We start from the raw sequence: 20,687 nt of genomic DNA, 5'->3' as shown, positions 1-20,687 counted from the left end.
CTATGGTAAATTGACATGTCAGTAGGCTTACAATGATATGTAATTTATAAAACTTTTATTTTATTTGACAGCTTAAAACTAAAATCTTAAAAAAAAAAAAACTAAATGTACCTTAAAATTGCTCTATGACCATGTCATGAACTGTGTGAGGAGTTATTTTTTGCACCATGATCTGTACTTTCCATCTGTACCCTGTTTGCATATATACTTTTTGATGATTTTTCATAACAATTTTTCTGGATTTGATGCAACCAAAAATTCGCAATTTTGCACTTTGGAAATTTTTTGCACTTACGTTGTTTACCGTGCATGATCAGAAATGTAATAATTTAATAGGCGATTACCAAATATGTTTATTTTTTTATTTTTTCCTTTTTTTATTTATTAATGGGAAAAGGGAGTGATTCAAGCTATTATTAGGGGAAGGAATTTTTCTATTAATAAAAAAAACTTTTTTTAACAGACACAATTAATTAGAAATCCCTTTGAGGGACTTCTAATACAACTACACTGATCTATCATATAAATCAGTGTGGTATACTTAATACAGCACTGATTCATTAGATCAGTGCTGTATTACTCTGGTCTGCTGCAAGCCAGATACATCGATCACCGAGCCTTGACTAGCATCATTCCAACACTAAAGCCCAGCTGGGTAAGTAGAAGGAATCCCCCCTCCCTGATCGCATTGCAGGGGGATTCCCCAACTAGACCATCACAGAGGGGCACCGCAAGGGCCTTTAAATGCAGCTATCATGTTTGACCGTTTCAATTAAATGCCCTAATTGGCGGATGCGGCGATCAGCCCATAGCCCTGCACGGTCCCTCTCTGAATTCCTCTAACGACGCTATGGCATACAAGGTACGTCATAGCTCGTTAAGGGATTTATTTAGGTTCTAGTGGCCAGAACTGCAAGACTTTATGATTATTTTATAATACAGAAGGTAAAATGGAAAATTCTAAAAAATCCCCAAGAATTTTAAAAAAATGTAAAAAAAAAACAGGGGCAATTACAGTTCTCACTAGGATTATGGATCTGAAAAATTAGTGGATGTGTGATTATGCACATAGAAACCAATAGGATATAAATTTACAGACAAATTTTGCAGATGTGAGAATGAGGCCTTCATGATTGGCAGCATACAGAAATAAAAGTCAATCGCTGAGTAGGAACGCCCATTGCATTTCTGAATCCAGAATTAACAGAGATTTTAATTAATCAATATGTTCCAAATCTACTAAATATGAATCATATTACTTATATTGTTCTAAAAAAAATGGTACCAGAAGATGACATTTTCAATGTGATAAGTTTTTTCCCGTACATCTAGTACAGTGAAGGGATTTTCTGAAATTCTCCTGGATCTCAGAAAACACCATTATTGACTAATATTAGCAAAGCAATAAGAAAGATTGACTAGTTCATATCTACCAATCTAATGTTTTAGGAATGGTTCGATGAAGTACATCTTTTCTTGGCAGGTCAAACTTTATTATAACTGATTATGATTATTTCAGCTACTTTCTCTTGGTATAAGCTATAATTTAAAAGAATTTTTTGAGAAACCCTATTTCTTCTTCAAACTTTTTAAAGTTTTTATTATTATTATTATTATTTATTATCCAGTTGGTCATTGTATAGTTTGCTTATTTGTAGAATTTTGTATGATTCCTGTGACTTGACGCAAGCTTATTAATCTTTGCATTACCAAATTTTAGAAAAACTGAAAATGAATTTTGAAGATATTTAAGCCCGCTTACCCATTTTAGGGCTTTTACAGGAACACTCATCAACAATAGTTGGCAGGTGTAAAAGGAACAAACTGGATCTTTTGACATTCTATATAATAATATCATGTCTAATCAGGGGGTGTACGGCCAATAATGATGTAAAGCGAGATCAGTGCTAGTTACTGAGCTGGACCATGTAAAAGGGGTATTATATGCTTCGCCAGGGCTTTGTCCACAGACTTGATAATTATATGGTTCAGACAAAGGAAATGGAACATTCACATGTTAGGATGCAAATCTCAAGTTTGAGCTTTCTTTACTTGTAAATTTATTTCACAATTGTTTTAGTACCACAATGCAGTGTGCGGTTGTGTGCTCATTTATGAGCAGAATTGGGGACAAGAAATGTGATTACAAGCTATAAACAGTGGTGTAGAATATAATGGTGCTCCATAAACAGTAGATTATTATTACAATATACAAGATGCATTTTTCTTTTACAAATGTCCATAAGGCTACTGTAAAAGATAAGTTAACATTAATGTAGGAGGCAACGCTCCATGGGAAATTATGCAAAATAGCTCTCCTCCAGAAGGAAGGAAAACCGAGTTTTGCAGATGCGTAATTGCTATAGACTTACATTATCGACCCTTAACTGCAACGCACATTTTATAAAACCTAAGCCAATTAACAGTTTTAATGATACCCGAACGTGTTTCTATTTTACATTCTGTAACAGAAAACATTAACATTTTTATAAAACTTCACCTTCAAATGTTAATTATCAGCTTCATAGGTGTTGATGAGATGCTAGGAGCTACTAAACTGCAAATTCAACATCAAAGTTCCTTCCATTATTTTGTTTCAAGATGACCACATAATCTGCTGGTTTCCACAGCCTACCAATGGTTACCAGTTAATTGTCACTTTGACACTCTGCTTCTTGTTGCTATGTTTCATTGTGACTGTTTTCATTTTCTCTTCTCATTCTTCAAACTTTCCCATCCTTTCCATCTGCCATTATCTTTCTGCATGACTTTTTTGTAACCCTTTAACCTACATAAGTCATTGACCTCTCAGGCTTTGCTATCAATCTCCAAACTCTCCAAGCCATTAGTATATTTTTGGTGTCTTTGGAATAACTGAACATTTATGTGCTATAATACAATACGTATGCAAATACAAATATAAAAAGTATGTTATATGATGTATACAGCAAGATCTGAGATGATGTGTAGAATGTAAACTCTGCAAATAATTTAAAATCAGCATAAGCTCCCAAACACAAATGTATGCATGTTTTACAGATATTTTAGTATATATGCATGTATTACAGCCATATTACAGCTACATTACAGCTATTTTAGTAAATCAAATGTATTTGTTGTTTAAATAACAAAAACAATAACTTTTAATGTACATGTTTAAAATCATATCCTAAAAAGTAAAATCAAACTGCGGTTTCACATAATTCAGGATTGGTCACCAAAAGTCTGCTAAACCAAACCAACTGTCTAAAGTGAACATTTGATGGCTGTTGAAGATTTTATGGCCACTCATGAGTTGCATTTGGGATAGATAGATAGATAGATAGATAGTTAGATAGATAGATAGATAGATAGATAGATAGATAGATAGATAGTATATATAATTGGGAGAGGACTGATATGAGTGATAATAACTGTACTGCACTGCAGAAAATGTTTGTCTTATGAGAAAATGTGTTTTTCTCAACATTTTGATGACTATTTGAAAATGTTGCTGTTAATTGGTATGCTAAATTAATATTTTGCTTATAGTTTGGCGCTACAGGAGGACTTAAATACAATGTTTCAGTTAACTATTGAGCTTAAGTGGCAGATCTTAGGGATACATATTCAAATGCAATTTATGGCTTACATAGGCATACAGAAGTTTATTTTAGTATGATTCCTGAAAGGCATGTTCTTTTGAACTCTGTATGCATAGAGTGTCCATTTGGAAAGTTTACAAGAATAAAGTTTTTTATGTATGAACATGCCTCCTTTTTTAACAGGCCTATAGATGACATCGCCTATGTTTACACAACGTTTTTTCACCTCCGTTTAAAATGACGTCCGTCATTTTAAGTCTAAAATAACGGACGTTATTTAGCAGCCTGGCCTCCCCTTAGTGCAATGACTGGTGTTGGTACATTATTTTAGTTTGGGATTTCTAATTGGCCTTTGTTTTTGGCTTAATTGTCCATTGAATTTAATGGTAAAAATGGAGAAAGATCGGTGGAAAAAGAAAAGCTGTGTGTGAACAACTAATAAAAAACGTCAGCTGTTTGCAAAAGATGTCCGAAAATAATGGTCATGTTCATTATTTTGACGTCTGCTGTAAAAACGTCCATTATTCAATACATTGTGCGCATTGGACGTCCGTCTTCTCAATGACTCCAATGCATTGCCTTTGCAGTCAGTTAAATTGCGGCAAAAACTGAAATTTTTTTAAATAGCGAAATCGACCGTCTTTTCTCTATTTTTTAACGTTGTGTGAACATAGCCATAAAGAGGACTTTACATTTTGAACAGGTGCTTAGAGATTTTATGGGTTGATCATAGCCCTATAACTTGATGTTAACAGAGTCTAAGGAGTCACAAACAAAGCAATGTGAACAGATGATAGAAAGAGGTACAAGTACCTGTAGCTTCACACAATGGTGGCCAACAGAAAAGACCTCTGGGTATCCATATATGAAATTCAAGGTAGTTAAGTCCCACAACTTTCATACTTTTTCTGTTTAACTTACTTATTCAGAGCAACAAAGGTAATGCAAGTAATAAATAGTTATGAGATGGCACCCCTGCCGGTCAGCTGTGTGAAGGGGCCACATGTGCTCCAGTTAACACTGCAAGTAAGGTAGGTCTTATTGAAAAAAAAAAACATCAGAGGACCCCCCACAATCTGAAGAACACAGTGGGGGTCATGCATACACACTGCTGCCTACATAGAAGAGTCGATCATGCATACACACTGCTGCTTCATTTATTTCCTATGGGAGATAAGAGCAATATTATTATAGGTGGGGCAACGGTCATTTCATGGCCACTTCATTTTTCTTCAATTCTATTAGAGATTCTGGTCCCTGTTCTCAAGATCACAGAGGGGTCCTAGCAGTTGGACACACCCCAAATATTAGGAAACGGGATAAATTACAATGGTAGGACAACCCCTGCAAGGATTTTCCTTAATTGAAGAAAGGACAAGACCATTTAGCAACTGCAATTGCAATGTAAACTTAGCCTAGCAGGCTATAGACTTTTGATTCACTTTAGTTGTCAGTCTAACGCTGAGTTCACACAAAGTAAAACTGGCAGAATTCCGTTATGGAATTCTCCGCCCCAGAATCCCACCAGCCTCCGTATCATACTGGCAGTCTATAGGAGGCTTGCACGCCTCCTCTCTCTGAAAAAATTGACATGTCCATTATTTCATGCGGAGAGAGGAGGCACGTGACCCTCCCAAAGACTGCCAGTATGACACGGAGGCTGGCAGGATTCCATAGCAGAGAATTCCACCATGGAATTCCGCCAGTTTTACTCTGTGTGAACTGGCCCTAAAGGCTAATAGGATCAGGACATATTGATAATTACTGCTTTATAAACATGATAAGTGATATTTACACATTTTACTTTAAGAGAAACTATCATCTAAATTTAACTGTCCCTGTTATAAAAGGTTGTTTGAGTCTATTCCTCTATTCCTTTTGCAGTCTGTATCTTATACTTTACCTAATCCTTTGTAGCAACGGTGCATTTCAGCAGAGGATTAGGTAAAGTATAAGATACAGACTGCAACAGCAGTCTGTATTTTCATGAAGGCTATTTATGAAGATATAGACTGCCTTTGCAGTCTGTATCTTATACTTTACCTAATCCTTCGTAGCGGTGCAGTAAGGCCGGGCACCATCTTGATTACCTCCCTTGCGTTCTGACGGTGGAACGCACCGCTGGAACGCAAGTGACGTCATCAAGATGGCGGCGCCCTACCTTAATACACCGCTACGAAGGATTAGGTAAAGTATAAGATACAGACTGCAAAGGCAGTCTGTATCTTCATTACAAACTATTAGGGTCAGTTAGGATACTCATACATACACAGCCATCTCGCGCTGTATAGTGCGAGATCGATGTGTATTGACAGAGCGGCGGGCAAAGGTTCATGGGAGCACTTCCCACTGCTCTGCATGCCGGGAGCTTCCTGTCGCACACCAGCTCTTTTGAAAAGAGCCGGCGCGCGACAGTAAAGGAACATTTTAATAAATAAAAAATGCGTCCGAAAAATTAATTAATATTTACAAATATTGTTTAAAAAAAAAAAAAATTAAGGAGGAATAAAAAAATAATAATAATAATGGCCATCTTCTGCCCATTCTATCTATAATTCTAATACAATAAGCACTATGCTTAAACAGAAGCATATGCGGTATCAGTTACATGGAGTCTTTCTTATCACAAGAACACCGAGCATTCACAGTACATTGGCAAAGGAATGCTGATCTGTTCTTCATCAAACGTATCTTTTGTTTAGTGATTTGTATATATCATCAACTTGACCTAAAATACCCTAAGGAGAAACTCAGAAGGAAAAGTAAAGACGGATTCGTAAATGTGACATTGATAAAGCTTGTAAAGATCAATGTAGGCGTGCGCACATGAAAGAACACTTACTTCATAAGTGTATGGCAACGTTTCATGGACATTAGGAGGATTTCAGTGCTAATTTTGTGCCTAAATGCTCATCATAACTGATAACATTGAAATACAACTTGAGTGATGACAAGCTATGTAAAGCACTGTAGGGTAATTTAGCGTTATATAAATAGGAATAATAAATAATTATTAGTATCCTATGTATGTGTAAATGCCAAAGAGGCTAATCCTTGCAGGGCTCCATAGTCCATGAATTGCACATTCCTGGCAGAAATGTGAGTCACTGCCATGCACTGATTGGTTGATGGGGACCGACGGGAGCCAGGAGCCTCACTGCAGCCGTGGCGCCAAGCAGGTAATGTATGCTCCAGGCCGGGGGCTGCGGGGGGTTTAAGGGACTGGGTTACATATCTGCAGTGGAATAAAAATTTCCACTGCGGATATGTAACCCTATAGACCTTCCCACTACATGGATTCTCAGCGGATTTCGCTGCAAACTTGTGAATCCCATACGAGTGAAGGTACCCTAAGGCTGAGTTTCCACATAAACCTGATGACATCATGCAGTTATTGGGGAGAATTAGTTTTTCTCACTGTACAGCATATGTCATAGCGTGAGAATCAACTATTTCTACAGCTGAATTTTAACTATTTTTGCCTTCTTCCATCAGTTGCTATAGTCAGCTAAGGCAGTCACCTCTTTACACCATTTATCAATGGTTTTCCATTTCACTTAGTATCCCATTGCATTATGAAACTGCCCTTGATCTATGTAACCTGGTCTAACATAAATAGACAGGTTGCTTTTCCCCAGTATCGTCAGTGATGATGGAAATAAAACCCTAACTTAACCAGTTAACGACACAGGATGAGGATACTCACCCTAGTAAAGTCAACAGTGATGTCAATATACCTGAAACCCCCCCTCTACTTCTGTCTGATGTGAACAAATATTTCAACTGGCTATATTTTATTAAGGTGCCACAACCAAAACCAAATACAGTATGGTCACGCGTCATTGGTGGTCCAGGATGTTCAGAAAAACTTTATTTTAATACACTTTTTTATTTTATAAAAGTAGTAAAACATAAACTACACAAATTAGCCATTGTTCTAATTTGCCAGCCTGAGGAATATCAATAAAATATAAATAAAGCCAAACTTGCATTTTTTTTTTCCATTTCAACTCAGAAATATATATTTTTTTTGTTTTGCAGTATACTTTATGGGAATGTAAAGGATGTCATTACAAAATTTAAATAGTTAACAATAAACAAGCCCTCATATGGTTCTATTCCTAAATAAATTAAAGCGTTATGGCTCTTAGAAGAAGAGGAATTACATATTTTAATTTAGAGGAGTTATTGTAAAAGTAAATGTCCATTGTCATTGGGGGGGTTAAAGCCAATAGGAAATAAAGCACTATGGTACTTACCTTGTGTCTTGTGCCTACACTGAATAATGTTTGGGTGTACTACATTTTATGTAAGCAGAATTTATTTCAGATCTAAATAAGACATGAATATTTATTAAGAGGTGGGAGAGAAGTTTGCAGAAGCAATAACATAAGATAGAGTTATAGCTGTCTTGTAATAGTAATGGACTATCCATTGGCTGATAAAAGGTTTCATAGTAGAACAGAGGAATGCCAGGTATTGGGTCTGACTGGGTTATTCCCATCTGGTATAATCATGGCTTCCCAGATCCCTCTAGCTTGTTTTTGCAGCAGCCTGTGGTTGCCATGAAACTGAAAACAAACCACTAAAGCAGGTCATTTATGCATTTATGGAACTCCTATTAATGGTAAGTGAAGTTATAGAAATTGCAAAGGGATCCCAAAAGTAGTGTTGATCGGAAATCCCAAACTGTTCCACTCAACACTATCAGGAAGCAATGATTATGTCCTTTAGGCTGGGTTCACACTACGTATATTTCAGTCAGTATTGTGGTCCTCATATTGTAACCAAAACCAGGAGTAGATTAAAAACACAGAAAGGCTCTGTCCACACAATGATAAAATTGAGTGGATGGCCGCCATATAACAGTAAATAACTGCTATTATTTCAATATAACAGCCGTTGTTTTAAAATAACAGCAAATAAATGGCGGCCATCCACTCAATTTCAACATTGTGTGAACAGAGCCTTTCTGTGTTTTTAATCCACTCCTGGTTTTGGTTGCAATATGAGGACCACAATACCTCAATGTGAGCCCTAAGCCCCAATTCAGAAACTGACCTGGTTTTACATGTTCAAGAAAGCCAAGCCATACTTACTACTGGATATATTTAGAAACATAGAAGATTGTCAGCAGAAAAAGACCACTGTGTCCATCTAGTCTGCCCTTTTATTATTTCCCTTTCTTATTATCTTAGGATAGATACATGTTTATCCCAGGCATGTTTAAATTTTGTTGTTGTAGATTTACCAACCACATCAGCTGGAAGTTTGTTCTAAGTACCTACAACTCTTTCAGTAAAGTAATATTTTCCTCACGTTGCTTCTGATCTTCCCCCCAACTAACTTCTCACTGTGTCCACAGGTTTCAACCATATCCCCCCTTTCCCTTATTTCCTCAAGACTATACAGATTTAAATCCTTAAAGAGGTACTCCGGGCTGGGGTAATTTTCAGTGTACGGCCGGGGAGGGAGGAATTTTGAAGCCACCGGTCACTCACCTCCCCGGTTCCAGCACCGGGTCTTAGAGTGGCCGACCCCGTTCTCCCATCTGGCTGCCACTTCCTTACCTGAGCTGTAGCTTGAGATGTGACGTCTCAAGGCAGCTTAGCAATTCAGCGGCCAAGGCAGAACTACGCTACGACCGCTGAATGGCTGAGCTGCCTTGAGATGTCACGTCTCAAGGCCCACCTCAGACCAGATAGCGACAGCCAGAAGGGAGAATGGCGCAATCCAGGACCCGGCACTGGGAAGGGAGATAAGTGACCAGCGGGTTCAAAATCCACCCCCTCCCCGGCCGTACACTGAAAATTACCCCAGCCCAGAGTACCCCTTTAAGTCTTTCCTGATATGGTTTATGTCTGACACCCTCTACCATTTTTGTAGCCCGTCTTTGGGCCCGTTCTATTTTATCAATGTCCTTTTTTTAGGTGAGGTCTCCAGAACTGGACACAGTATTCCCGATGTGGTCTCACTAGAGCTCTATATAGCGGGATCACAATATCCCTCTTCCTACTGGTTGTACCTCTAGCTATACACCCCAGCATACAATTTGTTTTCCCCACCTCCTGGTTGCACTGGTGACTTATTTTAAGGCTTTCAGAAATCACTTCCCCTAAATCCTTCTCTTCTGAAGTCTTTGCCAACACAGAACTGTCAATGTGATACTCGGATAGAGGATTCCTTCTTCCCAAGTGCATTATTTTACATTAATTTACTTAAATTTCCATTGTTTGGACCACTTATCAAGCAAGGCTAAATAATTTTCCATATTACTGACAGAAATATCAACCCCTTTTGTGTTATCAGCAAACAGACACACTTTACCTATCAAACCTTCTCCTATGTCACTTACAAAAACATTAAAGAAAATAGGACCCAGAACAGACCCTTGTGGCACACCATTTGTAACCACAAATCCACATTTTTTAGGTTTTTCTTGGAGAAACAACCCTTAGAAATGTTTTTTTTAAAAGTACTTATTACAGTATTTATTACAGTAACAGACAGCCTTACTTTTGGGGGCGCCATATTTTCGGGGGTGCCCTGATTTAGAGTAGGGGGTACCTTATTTTTGGGGGGATGTCTTACTTTAGACTATAGGGTAGGGTAGTTGGGGTGTCTTATTTTAGAAGGGTGCCTTATATTCGGGGAACATGGTATTATAGTCCAGGGCTACATTTAAAATGTTATTTGTTATGGCACAGAACCACTACTAAAAGCTTAAAGCGGTAGTGCGGCGGTAATGAATTATTCACAGAATAACACACATTACAAAGTTATACAACTTTGTAATGTATGTTATGTCTGTGAATGGCCCCCTTCCCCGTGTCTCACCACTTCCACCCGTGTACCCGGAAGTGTGGTGCGCTATACATACCTGTCACGTGCCGACTCGTCTCCGATCTTCAGTCAGTGAAGTCATCTTCGGACTTCCGGGCCGAATCCCTCCGACCATCCTGAGTGCCGGCCGCCCTCTGCTGCGTCATCAGCTGCTCAGCCACGATTGGCTGAGCACAGTTATGCTCAGCCAATCGCGGCTGAGCAGCCGATGACGCGGCAGAGGGGGGCCGGCACTCAGGATGGTCAGAGGGATTCGGCCCGGCCGTCTGAAGATGATTTCACTGACTGAAGATCGGAGACGAGTCGGCACGTGACAGGTATGTATAGCGCACCACACTTCCGGGTACACGGGTGGGGGGGTGGAACGCGGGGAAGGGGGCCATTCACAGACATAACATACATTACAAAGTTGTATAACTTTGTAATGTGTGTTATTCTGTGAATAATTCTTTACCGCCGCACTACCCCTTTAACTAACCCCCTGGAATATTGTAAAACTGTTAAATTTTTCTAAATAAATAACCAATGCCTGGTAAAGGGACAGTTTATACACTGTCAAAAACCATTGAAAGCTACAATGTGTCATCTACAAAGAGACACTGCAAAATTGTGACTGCAGCTCTAAATTACAATACAGGATCCATTCAAACAAGCAATGCAAAGTTTTCAGAGACAAGAGTTATTCAACTTTTCATGTAAACTCTATAAAGGTAGACACTTCATTTAAAAATATATTTTGTAGGGGCTGCGGTATATAAGAAAAAAAAAGGGATACCTACTACCAGAACAACCTTATCTCCTGGGTGAACGAATATGAGCAGTGTTTAAATATGACTCTTCTGACTCTTCTTTTCCCACGTATACCATTGAAAGACTGTAGACTTTCATAATTAACTTGATTTTATGTTTAATTTATATTGGTAGTAAGATGTAGAGTACTTTTAGGTATAGCAGTAAAGTTTATGGGACTGGTTTAGCTATGGTATGTTGCACATTTTAGTCACCATTTTATTCTAATTATTAATGACTGTGCAGCTAAAATCATATAGTCCAAGTGTATTGCTGTCTTTATCTGGTGAGGGCTCGAACAAACATTACAGTTACAGAGTTTAAGATCCCTTGCCACAAAGTTAGTTCTTCACCAGAATATTTTTCTATTATGGCTACAAGGCTTAATGGGATATTCTGTGGCAATTCTTTTGAAATATTTTTAATATGCTGGGCCTGCTGTATAAAAAGATACTTACCTGCCCTTGTCCCCCATAGCTCTCCATACAGTTCCCTCCAATCTTCTACTGCATGCCTATTTACCCTGCTTCTGACACAGGTGGTTGAAGCAGGACCTTCCTGCTCAGCTAATGGCAGGAAGCAGAGAGAAGATATGAATAGTGGAAGACTTGAAGGAGCTGATGGGTACAGAGGTAGATTTATCCTCCGACCATTTTAAGGTTTTAGCGAAGGTCCCGTCCCCCCAGATGTACAGGAGGGGAGGGGGAGGGGAAAGAGCGGCGCCCCATAGAGATGAATGGGAAAATCTCCTCACTTCATCTATACAGTACATGTATATACAGGACCCCCTACTCCATCTATACAGTACATGTATATACAGGACCCCCTACTTCATCCATACAGTACATGTATATACAGGACCCCCTACTCCATCTATACAGTACATGTATACAGGACCCCCTACTCCATCTATACAGTACATGTATATACAGGGCACTACAGGTATAGCAAACTGTGACTGGGTAACACTGCCACACCAGACCTGACTAATACCGCCATACTGTGTATGGATAACACTGTCATACCAGACCTGACCAATACCACCAAACTGTGACTGGATAACACTGTCATACCAGACCTGACCAATACCGCCATACTGTGACTGGATAACACCGCTATACCAGACCTGACCAATACCGCCATACTGTGACGGGATAACACTGTCATAACACACCTGACCAATACCACCATACTATGACTGGAAAAAACTGCTATACCAGACCTGACCAATACCGCCATACTGTAACTGGATAACACTGCCATACCAGACATGACCAATACCGCCATACTGTGACTGGATAACACCGCTATACAAGACCTGACCAAAGATTTTCTGGCAAGTATGAATGGGAGGGTACTGCCCCTCTGCAAGGTGCTACCCAACGCACCAGACCATGGGTGCCTAATGGTAAATACGACCATGCAGGTATACAGGACACTATAGGTACACCTTAGAACAAATCTAATTAACACACTGACACTTTATACCCGGGCAGCGCCGGGTACATTTTCTAGTATATATATATATATATATACAGTGTATATATATATATATATATATATATATTAGAAAATGTACCCGGCGCTGCCTGGGTATAAAGTGTTAGTGTGTTAATTAGATTTGTTCTAAGGTGCCCAGGAGGCCAAGCTAAAGGTATTGTTTCATCTGAGTTAATCAGTTTAATTAGTGTATACCTGTAGTGCATAGTTGGAGGGGTTCTGTATACCCACAATGTATAGTTTTTAGGGGTCTCACATATCTGTAGTGCATAGTTGGGGGGCTGTATACCTCAGGTGTATAGTTGGGGGGGTCCTGTATACCTGTAGTGTGTAGTTGGGGGGGCTGTATACCTGTAGTGTATAGTTGAGGGAGGTCCTGTATACCTGCAGTGTACAGTTGGTGAAGGTCCTGTATACCTGTACTGTATAGTTCGGGGGTCCTGTATACCTGTAGTATATAGTTGGTGCTGTATACCTGTAATGTATAGTTGGTAAAGGTCTTGTATACCTGTAGTTTTTAGTTTGAGGGTCCTGGATACCTGTAGTGTATAATTGGTGGAGGTCTTGTATACCTGTAGTATATAGTTCGGGGGTCCTGTATACCTGTAGTGCATAGTTTGAGGGTCCTGTATAACTGTAGCATAGAGTTGGTGGAGGTCCTGTATACCTGTAGTGTATAGTTTGGGGTCCTATATACCTGAAGTATATAGTTGGTGGAGTTCCTGTATACATGTAGTATATAGCTTTGGGGTCCTGTATACCTGTAGTATAGAGTTGGTGAAGGTGCTGTATACCTGTATTATAGAATTGGTGTAGGTCCTGTATACCTGTAGTGTATAGTTTTGGGGTCCTGTATACCTGTAGTGTATAGTTTGGGGTCCTGTGTACCTGTAGTATATAGTTGGTTGAGGTCCTGTATACCTGAAGTATATAGTTGGTGGAGGTCCTGTATACCTGTAGTGTATAGTTTTGGGGTCCTGTATACCTGTAGTGTAAAGTTTGGGGTCCTGTATACCTGTAGTATATAGTTGGTGGAGGTACCGTGCACTTGTAGTGTATAGTTTTGGGGTCCTGTATACCTGTAGTGTCCTGTATACCTGCAGGGTCGTATTTACCATTAGGCACCCATGGTCTGGTGCGTAGGGTAGCACCTTGCAGAGGGGCAGTACCCTCCCATTCAGACTTGCCAGAAAATCTTTGGTCAGGTCTTGTATAGAAGTGTTATCCAATCAAAGTATGGCGGTATTGGTCATGTCTGGTATGGCAGTGTTATTCAGTTACAGTGTGTCGGTATTGGTCATGTCTGGTATGACAGTGTTATCCAGTCACAGTTTGGTGGTATTGGTCAGGTCTGGTATAGCAGTTTTTTCCAGTCATAGTATGGTGGTATTGGTCAGGTGTGTTATGACAGTGTTATCCCGTCACAGTATGGTGGTATTGGTCAGGTCTGGTATAGCGGTGTTATCCAGTCACAGTATGGTGGTATTGGTCAGGTCTGGTATGACAGTGTTATCCAGTCACAGTTTGGCGGTATTGGTCAGGTCTGGTGTGGCGGTGTTACCCAGTCACAGTTTGACGGTATTGGTCAGCTCTGGTATGGCAGTGTTATCCAGTCACAGTATGGCGGTATTGGTCAGGTCTGGTATGACAGTGTTACCCAGTCACAGTATGGCGGTATTGGTCAGGTCTGGTATGACAGTGTTATCCAGCACAGTATAACGGTATTGGTCAGGTCTGGTGTGGCGGTGTTATCCATTCACAGTATGGCGGTATTGGTCAGGTCTTATATGACAGTGTTATCCAGTCACAGTATGGCGGTATTGGTCAGGTCTGGTATGACAGTGTTATCCAGTCACAGTATGGCGGTATTGGTCAGGTCTGGTATGGAGGTGTTATCCAGTCACAGTATGGCGGTATTGGTCAGGTCTGGTATGGCAGTGTTATCCAGTCACAGTATGGCGATATTGGTCAGGTCTGTTATGACAGTGTTATCCAGTCACAGTATGGCGGTATTGGTCAGGTCTGGTGTGGCAGTGTTATCCAGTCACAGTATGGCGGTATTGGTCAGGTCTGGTGTGGCGGTGTTACCCAGTCACAGTATGGTGGTATTGGTCAGTTCTGGTATGGAGGTGTTATCCAGTCACAGTATGGCGGTATTGGTCAGGTCTGGTATGACAGTGTTATCCAGTCACAGTATGGCGGTATTGGTCAGGTCTGGTGTAGCAGTGTTACCCAGTCACAGTTTGGTATACCTGTTGTGCCCTGTATATACATGTACTGTATGGATGGAGTAGGGGGTCCTGTATATACATGTACTGTATGGATGGAGTAGGGTGTCCTGTATATACATGTACTGTATAGATGGAGTAGGGGGTCCTGAATATACATGTACTGTATAGATGGAGTAGGTTGCCCTGTATATACATGTACTGTATAGATGGAGTAGGAGGTCCTGTATATACATGTACTGTATAGATGGAGTAGGGGGTCCTGTATACATGTACTGTATAGATGGAGTAGGGGGTCTATCAGTTATTACTGTGGATGTTGTGAGGCAGCTTCCCTAACAACCATTGCTCCCTGTGAAAATGAAAGCAGTAATCCTATTGGTTGCTAAGGCTCCAACTGCCGTGTCTGCTGCAGCTAATTATATCACCTGTGTTTGCAGTGAGATTTTCCCATTCATCTCTATGGGGCGCCTCTCTTTCCCCTCCCCCTCCCCTCCTGTACATCTGGCGGGGATGGGACCTTCGCAATAACCTTCCCTGGCACCCAATGTATCTGTGTGCCAAATTTGGGGTCAAACGGTTTAGGCGTTTGGAAGTCTATAGAGGACAGACAGACAGACAGAAGGACAGAGACAGACAGACTTTGATTTTTATGATATAGACTAGAAAATGTACCCGGCGCTGCCCGGGTATAAAGTGTCAGTGTGTTAATTAGATTTGTTCTAAGGTGCCCAGGAGGCCAAGCTAAAGGCATTGTTTCATCTGAGTTAATCAGTGGAATTAGTGTATACCTGTAGTGCATAGTTGGAGGGGTTCTGTATACCCACAATGTATAGTTTTTAGGGGTCTCGCATATCTGTAGTGCATAGTTGGGGGGGCTGTATACCTATAGTGTATAGTTGAGGGAGGTCCTGTATACCTGCAGTGTACAGTTGGTGAAGGTCCTGTATACCTGTACTGTATAGTTTGTGGGTCCTGTATACCTGTAGTATATAGTTGGTGCTGTACACCTGTAATGTATAGTTGGTGGAGGTCTTGTATACCTGTAGTTTATAGTTTAAGGTTCCTGGATACCTGTATTGTATAATTGGTGGAGGTCTTGTATACCTGTAGTATATAGTTCGGGGGTCCTGTATACCTGTAGTAAATAGTTTGAGGGTCCTGTATAACTATAGTATAGAGTTGGTGGAGGTCCTGTATACCTGTAGTGTATAGTTTGGGGTCCTATATAACTGTAGTATATAGCTGGTGGAGTTCCTGTATACCTGTAGTATATTTGGGGTCCTGTATACTTGTAGTATAGAGTTGGTAAAGGTGCTGTATACCTGTATTATAGAGTTGGTGTAGGTCCTGTATACCTGTAGTGTATGGTTTTGAGGTCCTGTATACCTGTAGTGTATAGTTTGGGGTCCTATATACCTGTAGTATATAGTTGGTGGAGTTCCTGTATACCTGTAGTGTATAGTTATGGGGTCCTGTATACCTGTAGTGTATAGTTTGGGGTCCTGTATATCTGTAGTATATAGTTGGTGGAGGTCCTGTATACCTGAAGTATATAGTTGGTGGTATATAGTTGGAGGTCCTGGTATATAGTTGGAGGTTCTGTATACCTGTAGTATATAGTTTTGGGGTCCTGTATACCTGTAGTGTAAAGTTTGGGGTCCTGTATACATGTGGTATATAGTTTTGTGGAGGTCCCGTGCACTTGTAGTGTAAATTTTTGGGGTCCTGTATACCTGTAGTGTCCTGTATACTTGCAGGGTTGTATTTACCCGTATGGCAGTGTTATTCAGTCACAGTGTGTCGGTATTGGTCATGTCTGGTATGGGGGTGTTATCCAGTCACAGTATGGCGGTATTGGTCAGGTCTGGTGTGGCAGTGTTATCCAGTCACGGTATGGTGGTATTGGTCAGGTCTGGTATAGCGGTGTTATCCAGTCACAGTATGGCAGTATTGGTCAGGTCTGATATGATGGTGTTATCCAGTCACAGTAGGTAGTATTGGTCAGGACTGGTGTGGTGGTGTTACCCAGTCACAGTTTGCCGGTATTGGTCAGGTCTGGTATGGCAGTGTTATCCAGTCACAGTATGGCGGTATTGGTCAGGTCTGGTATGACAGTGTTATCCAGCACAGTATAGCGGTATTGGTCAGGTCTGGTGTGGCAGTGTTATCCATTCACAGTATGGCGGTATTGGTCAGGTCTTATATGACAGTGTTATCCAGTCACAGTATGGCGGTATTGGTCAGGTCTGGTATGACAGTGTTATCCAGTCACTGTATGGCGGTATTGGTCAGGTCTGGTGTGGCAGTGTTATCCAGTCACAGTGTGGCGGTATTGGTCAGGTCTGGTGTGGCAGTGTTATCCAGTCACAGTATGGCGGTATTGGTCAGGTCTGGTGTAGCAGTGTTAGCCAGTCACAGTTTGGTATACCTGTTGTGACCTGTATATACATGTACTGTATGGATGGAGTAGGGGCTCCTGTATATACATGTACTGTATAGTTGGAGTAGGGGGTCCTGTATACATGTACTGTATAGTTGGAGTAGGGGGTCCTGTATATACATGTACTGTATAGATGGAGTAGGGGGCCCTGTATATACATGTACTGTATAGATGGAGTAGGGGGCCCTGTATATTCATGTACTGTATAGATGGAGTAGGGGGTCCTGTATATACATGTACTGTATAGATGGAGTAGGGGGTCCTGTATATATATATATATATATATATATATATATATATATATATATATATATGCTGTATAGATGGAGTAGGGGGTCCTGTATATACATGTACTGTATAGATGGAGTAGGGGGTCCTGTATATACATGTACTGTATAGATGGAGTAGGGGGCCCTGTATATACCTGTACTGTATAGATGGAGTAGGGGGCCCTGTAAATACATGTACTGTATAGATGGAGTAGGGGGCCCTGTATATACATGTACTGTATAGATGGAGTAGGGGGTCCTGTATATACATGTACTGTATAGATGGAGTAGGGGGCCCTGTATATACCTGTACTGTATAGATGGAGTAGGGGGTCCTGTATATACATGTACTGTATAGATGGAGTAGGGGGTCCTGTATATATATATATACTGTATAGATGGAGTAGGGGGTCCTGTATATACATGTACTGTATAGATGGAGTAGGGGGTCCTGTATATACATGTACTGTATAGATGGAGTAGGGGGCCCTGTATATACCTGTACTGTATAGATGGAGTAGGGGGCCCTGTATATACATGTACTGTATAGATGGAGTAGGGGGCCCTGTATATACATGTACTGTATAGATGGAGTAGGGGGTCCTGTATATACATGTACTGTATAGATGGAGTAGGGGGCCCTGTATATACCTGTACTGTATAGATGGAGTAGGGGGCCCTGTATATACATGTACTGTATAGATGGAGTAGGGGGTCCTGTATATATATGTACTGTATAGATGGAGTAGGGGGCCCTGTATATACATGTACTGTATAGATGGAGTAGGGGGTCCTGTATATACATGTACTGTATAGATGGAGTAGGGGGCCCTGTATATACATGTACTGTATAGATGGAGTAGGGGGTCCTGTATATACATGTACTGTATGGATGGAGTAGGGGGCCCTGTATATACATGTACTGTATAGATGGAGTAGGGGGTCCTGTATATACATGTACTGTATAGATGGAGTAGGGGGTCCTGTATATACATGTACTGTATGGATGGAGTAGGGGGCCCTGTATATACATGTACTGTATAGATGGAGTAGGGGGCCCTGTATATACATGTACTGTATAGATGGAGTAGGGGGTCCTGTATACATGTACTCAGGGCCGGCGTCAGCACCCGGCTAACTAGGGCAAATGCCGGGGCCCACAGCTCCTCTAGGGGCCCACTCCCGTTTGTTACTACATTTTTTTGTTAGTAAAAAAGAAAAAAAAGCGTAGTAACAAAGGGGACTGGGCCCCTAGAGCCGCATGTGACAGTTAGGGGCCACGCCGATACATACTGGGGCCCCCGGGCACCTGTCTTCCTTCACAAATCTTCCCTACAGCCGAGTAGGAAAGGACCTTTGAGTGTGTAGGACCTTTGATGATGTCACGGGTCATGTGATCGGACACCTGACCTGATAGAGGGCAGCACGGTAGGCTCTGCAAACTAAGTGGTCTGTATGTGCTGGTTTCTAGTTGTTTTGTGTATAGAGGTCCTGCTGTAATATATATATATATATATATATATATATATATATATCTATTACAGCAGGATATATATATGTTACAGCAGGACCTCTATACACAAAACAACTAGATATCTGTATCTATCTATGTATCTATGTATCTATGTATCTATCTATCTCCTATCTATCTATCTCCTATCTATCTATCTATCTCCTATCTATCTATCTATCTATCTATCTATATATCTCTTATCTATCTATCTCCTATCTATCTATCTATCTATCTATCTATCTATCTATTTATCTATCTATCTATTTCCTATCTATCTCCTATCTATCTATCTATCTATCTATCTATCTCCTATCTATCTCCTATCTATCTATCTATCTACCTCCTATCTATCTATCTATCTATCTATCTATCTATCTCCTATCTATCTATCTATCTATCTATCATCTACCTATCTCCTATCTATCTATCTATCTATCTATCTATCTATCTATCTATCTATCTATCTATCTATTATCTATTATCTATCTCCTATCTATCTATCTATCTATCTATCTATCTATCTATCTATCTATCTATCTCCTATCTATCTATCTATCTATCTATCTATCTCCTATCTATCTATCTATCTATCTATCTATCTATCTATCTATCTATCTATCTATCTATCTCCTATCTATCTATCTATCTATCTTCTATCTCTCTCTGTCTCTATCATATAAACATGGTGAGACCCCTAGTTCTCCTATATACAGGTCCTGCAGTGATGTTCAGTGTGTATGTATATATATATATATATATATATATATATACTGTATATCACTGCAGGACCTGTATATAGGAGAACTAGGGGTCTCACCATGTTTATATATATATATATATATATAATCATGCTGGTGCTGCTAGTTCTCCTGTATACAGCTCCTGCTCTGTGTGTGCGCTTGTATATATACACACACACACACACACACACACAGCAGGAGCTGCATGCAGGAGAGATCAGGAGATACAGGAGGAGAAAGATATGCAGCAGCCGCATGTTTCTTTTGCTGCAAATCTTTCCTCACCTGTCTCTCCATGATTTGCTCCTCAAAGGGGCCCGCCGAGGCTCTGTCGCCCGAGGGCCCACAAAAAGCTGGAGCCGGCCCTGCATGTACTGTATAGATGGAGTAGGGGGTCCTGTATATACATGTACTGTATGGATGGAGTAGGGGGTCCTGTATATACATGTACTGTATAGATGGAGTAGGGGGTCCTGTATATACATGTACTGTATAGATGGAGTAGGGGGTCCTGTATATACATGTACTGTATGGATGGAGTAGGGGGTCCTGTATATACATGTACTGTATGGATGGAGTAGGGGGTCCTGTATATACATGTACTGTATAGATGGAGTAGGGGGTCCTGTATATACATGTACTGTATAGATGGAGTAGGGGGTCCTGTATATACATGTACTGTATGGATGGAGTAGGGGGCCCTGTATATACATGTACTGTATAGATGGAGTAGGGGGTCCTGTATACATGTACTGTATAGATTGAGTAGGGGGTCCTG

Source organism: Dendropsophus ebraccatus, chromosome 7, assembly GCF_027789765.1.
Source record: "Dendropsophus ebraccatus isolate aDenEbr1 chromosome 7, aDenEbr1.pat, whole genome shotgun sequence".
NCBI classification, from domain to species: domain Eukaryota; kingdom Metazoa; phylum Chordata; class Amphibia; order Anura; family Hylidae; genus Dendropsophus; species Dendropsophus ebraccatus.
This window is presented reverse-complemented; position numbering follows the sequence as displayed.